Raw genomic sequence first — 13,059 nt, forward strand, 5'->3', positions numbered from 1 at the left:
GGCCAAGGCCGGAGCCAGCTGCCTTAGCTTGCGGGGAGGTGTGGACGGAGAGGCACGAGTGGGAAGCAGGGCTGCGCGCGGCGCTTGCGGGCCAGCTGGAGGTCCGAGTGGGCGTGGGCTTGGCGGGCCCTGCACTAGGAGCCACCAGCCGGCCCTGCCGGCCCCGGGCAATGAGGGGCTTAGTACCTGGGCCAGCGGCTGCGGACGGTGTACTGGGTCCCCCAGCAGTGCCAGCCCACCGGCGCTGCTCTTGATTTCTCACGGGGTCTTAGCTGCCTTCCCGCCGGGCAGGGCTCCGGACCTGCAGCCCGCCATGCCTGAGCCTCCCACCCTCTCCATGGGCTCCTGTGACGGAGCCTCCCCAGGAGCACCGTCCCCCGCTCCTCGGCGCCCAGTCCCATCGACCACACAAGGGCTGAGGAGTGCAGGCAGACAGCACGGGACTGGCAGGCAGCTCCACCTGCAGCCCCGGTGCAGGATCCACTGGGTGAAGCCAGCTGGGCTCCTGAGTCTGGTGGGGACGTGGAGAACCTTTATGTCTAGCTCAGGGATTGTAAATACACCAATGGGCACTCTGTATCTAGCTCAAGGTTTGTAAACACACCAATCAGCACCCTGTGTCTAGCTCAGGGTTTGTGAATGCACCAGTCAACACTCTGTATCTAGCTATCTGGTGGGGCCTTGGAGAACCTTTGTGCTGACACTCTGTATCTAGCTAATCTGGTGGGGAGGTGGAGAATCTTTGTGTCTAGCTCAGGGATTGTAAACGCACCAATCAGCACCCTGTCAAAACAGACCACTCAGCCCTACCAATCAGCAGGATGTGGGTGGGGCCAGATAAGAGAATAAAAGCAGGCTGCCCGCGCCCACAGTGGCAACTTGCTCGGCTCCTGTTACACGGTGTGGAAGCTTTGTTCTTTCGCTCTTTGCGATAAATGTTGCTACTGCTCACTCTGGCTCCACGCTGCTTTTATGAGCTGTAACACTGCGAAGGTATGCAACTTCACTTCTGAAGCCAGCGAGACCATGAGCCCACCGGGAGGAATGAACAACTCCAGACGCGCCACCTTAAGAGCTGTAACACTCACCGCAAAGGTCTGCAGCTTCACTCCTGAACCAGCGAGACCATGAACCCACCAGAAAGAAGAAACTTCAAACACATCCGAACGTCAGAAGGAACAAATTCCAGACGCGCCACCTTAAGAGCTGTAACACTCACCGCGAGGGTCCGCGCCTTCATTCTTGAAGTCAGTGAGACCAAGAACCCACCAATTCCGGACACAAGTGGAATAGATTAGAGAGCCCAGAAATAAACCTTCTACATGGAAGATTAATTTTTGACGAGGGTTCCAAGACCACTTAATGGGGGAAAGAACAACCTTTTCGATAATAGCAGTGGGACAACTGGATATCCATATGCAAAAGAATAGTCCGGGTGTGGTGGTTCACACCTGTAATCCCAGCACATTGGGAGGCCAAGGCAGGCAGATCACCTGAGGTCAGGAGTTCAAGACCAGCCTGGCCAACATGGTGAAACCCCATCTCTACCAAAATACAAAAAAATGAGCTGAGCCTGGTGGCATGCAGCTGTAATCCCAGCTAGTTGGGAGGCTGAGGCATGAGAATCGCTTGAACCCGGGAGGGGGAGGTTGCCATGAGCTGAGATTACGCCACTGCACTCCAGCCTGGGTGACACAGCAAGACTCCATCTCGGAAAAAAAAAAAGTCTTTACTTATAATAGATCAATTTAGGTTTTATATTTCTTTTTTTCTTTTTCTTTTTGAGTTGGAATTTCCCTCTTGTTGCCCAGGTTGGAGTGCAATGGCGCCATCTCAGCTCACTGCAGCCTCAGCCTCCTGGGTTCAAGTGACTCTCCTGCCTCAGCCTCCAGAGAAGCTGGGATTATAGGCACATGCCATCATACCCGGCTAATTTTTGTATTTATTTATTTATTTTTGAGACAGAGTCTCGCCCTGTCACCCAGGCTAGAGTGCAATGGCACAATCTCGGCTTACTGCAACCTCCACCTCCCCGGTTTAAGTGATTCTCCTGCCTCAGCTGGGATTACAGGCGTGCGCCACTTGCCTGGCTAATTTTTTGTATCTTTAGTAGACATGAGGTTTCACCATGTTGGTCAGGCTGGTCTCAAACTCCTGATCTCAGATGATCTGCTTGACTCAGCCCCTCAAAGTGCTGGGATTACAGACGTGAGCCACCATGCCTGGCCTAGATTTTATATTTCTTCTTAAGGTTGGTGTTTAAATTCCCCTAGGAATTTGTTCCTTTCATCTAATTTGTTGGCATACAACTATTCATAGTATTCCCTGATAATTCTTTTACTTATCTAATGTTGGTAGTGATGTCTCCTCTTTTGCTCCTGTTTTGCAGTTTGAGTCTCCTCTGCTTTTTTCTTGGTCAGTCCATCTAAAGGTTCATCAATTTTATGGATTTTTCAAAGAACCAAATTATTTTGGTTTTACTTACTTCCTCTATTTTTTATTCTCTGCTGCATTTATTTCTGCTCATCTTTATTATCTTTTTTTTTTTTTTTTTTTTTTTTTTGAGACGAAGTCTCTTGTCGCCCAGGCTGGAGTGCAGTGGTGAGATCTCAGCACACTGAAAACTCCGCCTCCTGGGTTCGAGCGATTCTTGTGCCTCAGCCTCCTGAGTAGCTGGGACCACAGGCATGTGCCACCATGCCTGGCTAATTTTTTTATTTAGCAGAGACAGTCTTTCACCATGTTGGCCAGGATGGTGTCAAACTCCTGGTCTCAAGCTGTCTGCCCGCTTCAGCCTCCCTAAACTGGGATTACAGGTGTGAGTAATCCTCTGCCTCTGGGAGGCAGAAGTTGCAGTGAGCCAAGATCACACCACTGTACTACACAGCCTGTGCAACAGAGCAAGACTCCACCTCAAAAAAAAAAAAAAAAAAATTAGCCGGACATGGTGGCACATATCTGTAGTTCCAGCTGCTTGGGGGACTGAGGCAGGGGCTTGCTTGAGCCTAGGAGGTCAAGGCTGCTATAACGCATGTTTATGCCACTGCATTGCAGCCTGGGCAACAAAGTGAGAACCTGTCTCAAAATAAAAATAAAAATAAGTAAATAGGCCGGGCACGGTGGCTCATGCCTGTAATCCCAGCACTTTGAGAGGCTGAGGTGTGAGGATCATGAGGTCAGGAGTTTGAGACCAGCCTGGCCAACATAGTGAAACCCTGTCTCTACCAAAAATACAAAAATTAGCCAGGTGTGGTGGTGGGCACCTGTAGTCCCAGCTACTCGGGAGGCCAAAGCAGGAGAATCGCTTGAACCCGGGAGGCAGAGGTTGCAGTGAGCGGAGATCGTGCCATTGCACTCCAGGCTGGGTGACAGAGTGAGACTCCGTCTCAAAAAAAAAAAAAAAAAAAAAGGAAATAAATATAGCTTCCTAGGGGATTCTGTTTGCAGAGTGTGTCGAGAATATGAAGCCCAGAATTCAAGACTGCATTATGGACTGTGAAGGCTGAGGAGGGCTGTGAGGAAAGAGTGGGTAGGTTAAAGGAGCAGAGGCAACTGTCATGCCCTTTGGCTCTTCTATAGGAAAAGAGGAAAGAGTGAGCCTTGGGCTGTGTTTTGTGAGGGAATAGTGCCCTCCCTTTGTGGGTAAGCAAAGTTGGCTTGGAAGATGAAGACAGATGAGTCAAGAACGTCAGGGTGTCAGGGGGAGCACAAAAAGAAGGCGAAATATGCCCTTCTACACTCAAACTTGAAGGTATTCGGGGCCTGGTGGCTGGATCTGAGGCCATGCTGAGTCCTGAAGAGGGGACCAAAGTCTTGTTTTGTGAAAACTGTCTAGACTGTCCTAGCAATTCCATTTGTTTTTGACTGTCCTAGCAATTCCATTTTTTTTTTTTTTGACAGAATCTCACTCTTGTCGCCCAGGCTGGAGTGCAGTGGCACGATCTCAGCTCATTGCAACCTCCACCTCCTGGGTTCAAATGATTCTCCTGCCTCAGCCTCCCAAGTAGCTGGGATTACAGGTGCCTGCCACTGCGCCCAGCTAATTTTTGTATTTTTGGTAGAGACAGGGTTTCACCATCTTGGCCAGGCTGCTCTTGAACTACTGACCTTGTGATCCACCCACCTTGGCCTTCCAAAGTGCTGGGATTACAGGCGTGAGCCACTGTGACTGGCTTTTTTTTTTTTTTTTTCTGAGACGGAGTCTCGCTCTGTCACCCTGGCTGGAGTGCAGTGGCGCAGTCTCAGCTCACTACAAGCTCCGCCTCCCGGGTTCGCGCAACTCTCTTGCCTCAGCCTCCTGAGTAGCTGGGACTACAGGCGCCCGCCACTGCGCCCAGCTAATTTTTTGTATTTTTAGTAGAGATGGGGTTTCAGTGTGTTAGCCAGGAGGTTCTCGATCTCCTGACCTCATGATCTGCCCGCCTCGGCCTCCCAAAGTGCTGGGATTACAGGCGTGAGCCACTGCGCCCGGCTGCCTTTTTAAATTTAAAAAACTTTTTTTTTTTTTTTTTGAGACAGTCTCTCTCTGTCCCCCAGGCTGGAGTGCAGTGGCGGGATCTCAGCTCACTGCAACCTCTACCTCCCAGGTTCAAGCAATTCTGCCTCAGCCTCCCAAGTAGCTGGGATTACAGGCACACGGCACCACACCTGGCTAATTTTTGTATTTTTAGTAGAGATAGGTTTTCACCATGTTGGCCAGGCTGCTCTCGAACTCCTAACCTCAGGTGATCCTCCTGCCTCGGCCTCCTAAAGTGTGAGTACAGGCGTTAGTCACCACTGCACCTGGCCTCCATTCTCATCTTTTCTGATTGGAGAACTCGGTTCTCCAGAGCACAGAAGTAGCACTTCTTTCCCCTGGTCCCTGGAGTGTAAGGTCTTGTTCACATCTGTGCATGGGGCTCAGGTCAGGGCCTGGTACAGAGAAAGTGCACAATAAATGGGTGTTTAAGTCTGGGCATGGTGCCTCATATCTGTAATCCTAGCACTTTGGGAGGCCAATGTGGGAGGATCACTTGAGCCCAGGAATTCAAGACCAGCCTGGGCAACAAAGCAAGACCCCAATCTCTACCAAAAAATAGAAAAATTAGCCAGGTGTGGTGGCACGTTCCAGCTACCCGGGAGGCTGAGGTGAGAGGATTGCTTGAGCTGGGAGGCTTCAGTGAGCTGTGCTCGTACCACTGCACACCAGCCTGGGAGACACAGTGAGACCCTGTCTCAAAAAATATAATAAAAGTCTAAAAAATAAATGGGGGCTGGGCGTGGTGGCTCATGCCTGTAATCCCAGCACTCTGGGAGGCCAAGGTGGGCAGATCACCTGAAGTCAGGAGTTCAAGACCAGCCTGGCCAACATAGTGAAACTCTGTCTCTACTAAAAATACAAAAATTAGCCGGGCATGGTGGCGGGTGCCTGTAATCCCAGCTACTCAGGAGGCTGAGGCAGGAGAATTGCTTGAACCCAGGAGACGGAGGTTGCAGTGAGCCAAGATCACGCCACTGCACTCCAGCGTGGGCAACAGAGCAAGACTCTGTCTCAAAAATAAATAAACATAGGCCAGGTGCAGTGGTTCATGCCTATAATCCCAGTACTTTCAGAGGCTGAGGCAGAAAAATCACTTGAGGTCAGAAGTTCGAGACCAGCCTGGCCAACATGGTGAACCCTCATCTCTACTAAAAATACAAAAATTAGCCAGGCATGGTGGTGCATGCCTGTAATTCAGCTACTTGGGAGGCTGAGGCAGAAGAATTGCTTGAACCCAGGAGGCAGAGGTTGCAGTGAGCCAAGATTGTGTCACTGCACTCCAGCTTGGGTGACAAAGTGAGACTTTGTCTCAATTAAAAAAAAATAAAATAGCCAGGCGTGGTGGCTCATGCCTGTAATCCCAGCACTTTGGGAGGCCAAGGCGGGCGGATCAACTGAGGTCAGGAGTTCAAGACCAGCCTGGCCAGCATGGCGAAATCCCATCTCTACTAAAAGTACCAAAATTAGCCAGGTGTTGGGGTGGGCACCTGTAATCCCAGCTACTCAGGAGGAGGAGGTGGCAGAATCACTTGAACCCAGGAGACGGAGGTTGCAGTGAGCTGAGATCGCGCCACTACACTCCAGCCTGGGTGACAAGAGCAAGACTCCGTCTCAAAAAAATAAAATAAAATAAATAAATAAAATAAAATAACAAATGTGTGTTTAAATGAATGATGTTCATGGAATCTCTCCCCAGTGCTTTGCTTTCCACAAAGTTCTGCATGGAAGTCTCAATAAATTGTGGTTGAATGCTTGACACTTAGTAACTGTGATGAAAGCAGAATTCACCTTTCATCACCTGGCCAGCAAATGTTTTGTTGTCTTCTTCTTCTTATTATTATTTTTTGAGATGGAGTCTTGCTCTGTTGCCCAGGCTGGAGTGCAGTGGCATGATCTCGGCTCACTGCAAGCTCCACCTCCCGGGTTCACGCCATTCTCCTGCCTCAGCCTCCCAAGTAGCTGGGACTACAGGTGCCCGCCACCATGCCAGCCTAATTATTTTTTGTATTTTTAGTAGAGATGGGGTTTCACCGTGTTAGCCAGGATGGTCTCGATCTCCTGACCTTGTGATCCGCCCGCCTCGGCCTCCCAAAGTGCTGGGATTACAGGCTTGAGCTACCGCGCCTGGCCTGCTTGTCTTATATAGTATTGACCAGTAAGATGTTTTTTTTTTTTTTGAGCCAGAGTCTCACTCTGTCACCAGGCTGGAGTGCAGTGGCGTGATCTCGGCTCACTGCAATCTCCACCTCCTGGGTTCAAGTGATTCTTCTGCCTCAGCCTCCTGAGTAACTGGGACCACAGGCTCCCACCACCATGCCCAGGTAATTTTTGTATTTTTAGTAGAGACAGGGTTTCTTTTTTTTTTCTTTCTTTTTTTTTTTTTTTGGAGACGGAGTCTCGCTCTTTCACCCAGGCTGGAGCTCAGTGGCATGATCTCGGCTCACTGCAACCTCCACCTCCCAGGTTCACGCCATTCTCCTGCCTCAGCCTCCTGAGTAGCTGGGACTACAGGTGCCTGCCATCACACCCGGCTAATTTTTTGTATTTTTAGTAGAGATGGGGTTTCACCATGTTAGCCAGGATGGTCTCGATCTCCTGACCTTGTGATCCACCCACCTCGGCCTCCCAAAGTGCTGGGATTACAGGCTTGAGCCACCGCACCCGGCCCGTAGAGACAGGGTTTCACCATGTTGACCAGTATGGTCTCGATCTCCTGACCTCAGGTGATCCACCTGCCTCGGCCTCCCAAAGTGCTGGGATTACAGGAGTGAGCCACCGGGCCTGGCCAAGATGTCTTTCAAATAATTAAAGCCACATCTTTTTGTAGTTCATAAACGTGATGACTGTGTTTTCATGCTTATGCGTGAGTTGCACCTCCCTCAAACCTTGTTTTGACATTGACACATTATCTGCCTGATGTAAAAATAATGAAATCCAATATACTAAGATCAAGAGATTTCACAATAAAATCCCAATTTCTGTTTCTTTTAAAAAATCAGGCCAGCCATGATGGCTTATGCCTGGAATTCCAGCACTTTGGGAGGCCCAGGCAGAAGGATCACTTGATCCTGGAAGTTCAAGATCAGCATGGTTAACACAGGGAGACCTGGTCTCAATTTAAAAATTATCTGGGCATGGCACTTTGGGAGACTGAGGCAGGTGCATCACCCGAGATCAGGAGTTTGAGACCAGCTTGGCCAATATGGTGAAACTTCATCTCTGTATTAAAAAAAAAAAAAATTAGCCAGTTGTGGTAATGAGCGCCTGTAATCCCAGCTGTTCGAGAGGCTGAGGCAGGGGAATCACTGGAACCCGGGAAGTGGAGGTTGCAGTGAGCCAAGATCTCGCCATTGCACTTGAGCCTGGGTAACAGAGTGAGACTCTGTCTCAAAACAAACAAACAAACAAACAAAAACATTAGCCATAGCCCCAGTTATCTGGAGGCTGAGATGGATGCTGAGAACCCACGAGTTCGTTCAAGGCTGCAGTGAGCTATCATTGCACTCCAGCCAGGATGACAGAGCAAGACCCTGTCTCAAAATAAAATAAATACTTTGGGAGGCCAAAGTGGGCAGATCACCTGAGGTCAGGAGTTTGAGACCAGCCAGGTCAACATGGCGAAACCCCATCTCTACTAATAAAATACAAAAATTAGCCAGGCATGGTGGTGTGTGCCTATAATCCCAGCTACCCAGGAGGCTGAGGCAGGAGAATCACTTGATCCCAGGAGGCAGAGGTTGCAGTAAGCCGAGATTGTGCCACTGCACTCCAGCCTGGGCAACAAGAGCAAAACCCCATCTCAAATAAATAAATAAATAAATAGGAATAAATAAATAAAATGGTTACTTTATGTTATTTCACCTCAATAATTTTAAGTAAAATAAAATTAGATAACTGATAGCCAGGCATGGTGGTGGATGCCTGTAATCCCAGCTACTCAGGAGGCTGAGGCAGGAGAATCGCTTGAATCTGAGGCAGAGGCTGCAGTGAGCCAAGATCACGCCACTGCACTCCAGCCTGGGTGACAGAGCAAGACTCCGTCTCAAAAAAAAAAAAAAAAATTTAGATAACTGATTAGAAGGTACTGAAGTTTGCCATCCTTTGGAAACGATCCTCTTCATTAGAAAGATGAGGATCCTGAGGCCCTACAAGGGAAGTGTCAGGTCAGTGGAAGAGACTGAAAGGGAAGTTTGGTTCTCACCCCGGCAGCACAGTCGCTGCCTCCTCTCCCCTTTACTTAGGCTATGAACTCTGGTGTGATACAGACCACAACCCATTCACCATAGGTTACACCCCACATCTTCTGGCTCGGACCCTGGCACTTGAACTGTCAGCCTCCAAGTAGCTGGGACAATAGGCCAGCTCAACAAATGCCCCCTGCTCATTAAAATTTTTTTTTTGTAGAGTTGGGGTCTTGTTATGTTGCCCAGGGTGGTCTCAAATTCCTGATCTCAAGCAACTCTCACCTTGGCCTCCCAAAGTGCTGAGATTACAGGCATGAGCCACTGTACACAGTCTTGATGTATTACCTTTTATTTTTTAAAAAATTTTTATAAAGACGGGTGTCACCATGTTGTCCATGCTGGTCTCAAACTCCTGGGCTCAGGCAATCCTCCCGACTTGGCCTCCCAAAGTGCTGGGATTACTGGTGTGAGCCATGCCTGGCTTGCATTTTTTTGTTGTTGTTTTTGAGATGGAGTCTCACTGTTGCTCAGGCTGGAGTGCAGTGGCGCAATCTCGGCTCACTACAACCTCCGCCTCCTGAGTTCAAGGGATTCTCCCGTCTCAGCCTCCCGAATAGCTGGGATTATAGGTGTGTGCCACCACACGAGGCTTATTTTTGTATTTTTAGTAGAGATGGGGTTTCACCATGTTGGCCAGGATGGTCTTGATCTCCTGACCTCATGATCCACCTGCCTACATCTGGCTTTTTTAATTAAAAAAATTTTTTTTTTAAGTACTTTTTTTCTTTTGAGATGGAGTCTCACTCTGTCACCCAGGCTGGAGTGCAATGGCACAATCATGGCTCACTGCAACCTCCACCTCTTGGGTTCAAGCAATTCTCCTGTCTTAGCCTCCCAAGTAGCTTGGACTACGGGCATGCACCACTATGCCTGGCTAATTCTTGTATTTTTAGTAGAGATGGGGTTTCACCATGTTGGCCAGGCTGGTTCGAACTCCTGACTTTGTGATCCACCTGCCTCAGCCTCCCAAAGTGCTGGGATTACAGGCATGAGCCACCATGCCCAGCCTAAAGTACTTTTCATTAGAGACAGTACTTTATTCAAACTGCTTCTCTTCTCGTGCTTTTGTGTCTTGAGACAGTCTGTCTGTCACCCAGGTTGGAATGCAGTAGTGTGATGACAGCTCACTGAAGCCTCAACCTTCCAGGCTCAGGTGATCCTCCCACCTCAGTCTTCTGAGTTGCTGGGACTATAGGTGTGTGCCACCATGCCTGGTGGATGTATGACTGTTTATGTAGGAAAGTCTGTTAATTGTAAATTTCCTCCAAAACCACCCTGTTGTTGCAGAAATGACAGGCTGTGAGCACTGTAGCCACCTATACATTCCTTCCAGAGCACTATGCTTTTGCTCCAAGACATAAGCGGTAGGTCTTGGGGCTGTGGTGTGGAGATCTGTCATGGCGCAGCCCAAGACCATGCTTTTGTGTGTAAGTTCCTTAATAAATCACCCAAAACTGACAAACTGGATTTGTCTGCTTCCTTTTTTTTTTTTTGGCTCCTTTGGCATGAGGGTCACTTGGCATATACGGCCCTTTCACGGAATGCACAGCAACTCCAACAAAGAGAGATGATTCTTTCACAGATGAAGCCGCTGAGGCTTAGAGAAGCGAGATTGTCCCAAGGGTGGCAGCTTCTAAGGGAAGGGCTGGAATGTGAACCCAGGCATCTTGACTTGAGCCTTGTCCTTTTGGCCCCCATGCCCTCCCACCTCCCAACCCAGGGGATTAGCTAAAATTTAGGAAAGCAGCTCATGTTATTTAAAGGGAGGGGAGGCCGGGCATGGTGGCTCATGCCTGTAATCCCAGCACTTTGGGACGCTGAGGTGGGCAGATCACTTGAGGCCAGGAGTTCAAGACCAGTCTGGCCAACATGGTGAAAACCCATCTGTACTAAAAATATGAAAATTAGCCGGGTGTGGTGGCGAGTGTCTGTAGTCCCAGCTACTCGGGAGGCTGAGATTGCAGTGAGCTGAGATTGCACCACTGAACTCCAACCTGGGTGACAGGGCAAGACTCTGTCTATAAAATAAATAAATTATAAAATAAATAAATTAAAAAATAAAATTTCAGAAAGCAGCTCACTTTATGTAAAGGGACAGGAAACAGCAACAGATGACAAATATATAGGATGATTCCAGTCTAGTAATAAATATACACACACCAGAAAGAGAGGCAATAAAATGTTAACGGTAGTTAACAGCCTGGGCGACAGAGCGGAGACCCTGTCTCAAAAAAAAAAAAAAGTTAAGAAAAGGAGTGACAATCCACGTGTGGCCCACAAAGCTTAAAATATATACTATCTAGCCCTGGGCAGAAAAGGGTTCGACAATGCTGTTCAAAGGTCACCATTGGTAGATTGGAAACTGAAAAAGGTATATACCCTGGCATTGGACAACACAATGGCTGTGCCTCCTGCCTAAGAATGCTGAACTGGCCAAGTGAGGTACTTGGCAGCCCAGCCCTGAAATGCATAAGCTCTCCAGCCTTTTCATCACTGCTCCTCCCTGGTTCTTAACCTCTGGCCACTCGATCCTCTGGCTTCCCTTCCACCAAGCACTCGCACGTTGAGTCCAGTCCCTAGCCCTCTCCTCTAGGCTGCCCCCTCTGGAAATGTAAGCAGCACCAGGTATAAGAGCCAGGCACAGGCTGCCTTGACGTGCACCTAGCCCCCTTACTTCCCCGTTGTGTGGAAGGTAAATCACTTCTCTTTGGGTCTGTTTTCCCATCTACAAGTTGGGAATGACAATAGGGTTATTCTGAGATTAAGTGAGATAAGGCAGCTAAAGCACGCAGCATGGAAGTGGTCAACATGCTGGCTCTGATGTCAGCCATGACCAGACTTCGGGTAACTATTTATAAGTCATTCCCTTCAAAACCTTTCTCTCTGTTCTTTCTCTTCTGTGACAGACTAATACTTGTGCCCCTTCCCTTCATTCAGAAACAAAATGACCCAAGTTTAAATGAACATGTAACTATCCAGCTAGAGGCATTTTAGTCTCACATATAGGGTGGTAAGAAGGTGAGACTAAGTTCTGGCCAATGGGATCAGTGTAATTTCCAGGCCCTGTATTTCCGCTTCCTTTTGCATGGGCTTGAACGAGGACTTGGGGCTGGTGAGCCACTTTAACCACACAGATGACAACCTCAAGGATGCAAGAGCAACATGACAGCGCAGCCCTGGGTCCCTAGATGACTTTGCGTAACGGTTGTTGTCTAACCCTAACCCTGGACCAATCACCTCTGAACTGTCACATGAGAAATAAGCTATTTTGCTGAGTCACTGTTTGGGGCTCCTTGTGACAGAAGCTGAGTCTAGAATCTAGTTAGTGCACGTCAGAAGGCTTCTCTTCAACTTCAGTATCAGTCCACCCTCCATATGTGCTGTTCTTGTACTTCTGAACACAAAGAATATTCCAGCTATTTCTTGAAAACAGTCATATTTGTTTATCCTCCAGTCAGGAGAATGTGTCATTCTTGACTCCTTCAACTCCCGAATCCACTGGTCACAGTAGCTTCAGTTTTTTACATCTGCACCTCTTCAATCCTCCCCCACCTCTGACCCCAGGCACCCTGACTTCAGATGGTTTTTTTTTTTTTTTTGGCTTCATGCTCTTTGCTTCCAATTTCATACTCTTACACAATGACGCTTCATTCTCTTAAAATGGAATCCATTCATGTTAATTTGTTACCTTTTTTTAGAGACAGGGTCTTGCTCTATTCCCCAGGCTGGAGTGCAGTGGTATAATCATAGCTCACTGTACCCTTTACTTAAATAGACCTTAAGTTCCTGGGCTCAAGTGATCCTCCTGCCTCAGTCTCCCCAGCAGCTTGGACTACTGGCACACACAACCATGTCAGGCTAAATTTTAATTTTTTGTCCTCTCCCTCCCCCTCCCTCTCCCTCTCCCACTTTCCACAGTCTCCCTCTGATGCCGAGCCGAGGCTGGACTGTACTGCCACCATCTCGGCTCACTGCAACCTCCCTGCCTCATTCTACTGCCTCAGCCTGCCAAGTGCCTGGGATTGCAGGCGCGCGCCGTCTGTGTTTTTTGGTGGAGACGGGGTTTCGCCGTGTTGGCCGGGCTGGTCTCCAGCTCCTGACCGCTAGTGATCCGCCAGCCTCGGCCTCCTGAGGTGCTGGGATTGCAGATGGAGTCTCGTTCACTCAGTGCTCAACGGTGCCCAGGCTGGAGTGCAGTGCCATGATCTCAGCTCGCTACAACCTCCACCTCCCAACCGCCTGCCTTGGCCTCCCAAAGTGCCGAGATTGCAGCCTCTGCTGCGCCGCCACCCCGTC

At 49.0% G+C, this 13,059-nt stretch overlaps 1 non-coding gene across 1 annotated transcript; it reads left to right on the top strand.

Annotated features, from left to right (window-relative positions):
• The first annotated feature begins 7,334 nt into the window (after nt 1-7,334).
• LOC115932645 (small nucleolar RNA U13) lies at nt 7,335-7,438 on the top strand. The gene has a single exon (XR_004068869.2). It is a non-coding gene; the product is annotated as a small nucleolar RNA U13 (small nucleolar RNA).
• Nucleotides 7,439-13,059: the final 5,621 nt, after the last annotated feature.

This window comes from Gorilla gorilla, chromosome 18 (genome assembly GCF_029281585.2).
Source record: "Gorilla gorilla gorilla isolate KB3781 chromosome 18, NHGRI_mGorGor1-v2.1_pri, whole genome shotgun sequence".
In the NCBI taxonomy this organism is placed as follows: Eukaryota; Metazoa; Chordata; class Mammalia; order Primates; family Hominidae; genus Gorilla; species Gorilla gorilla.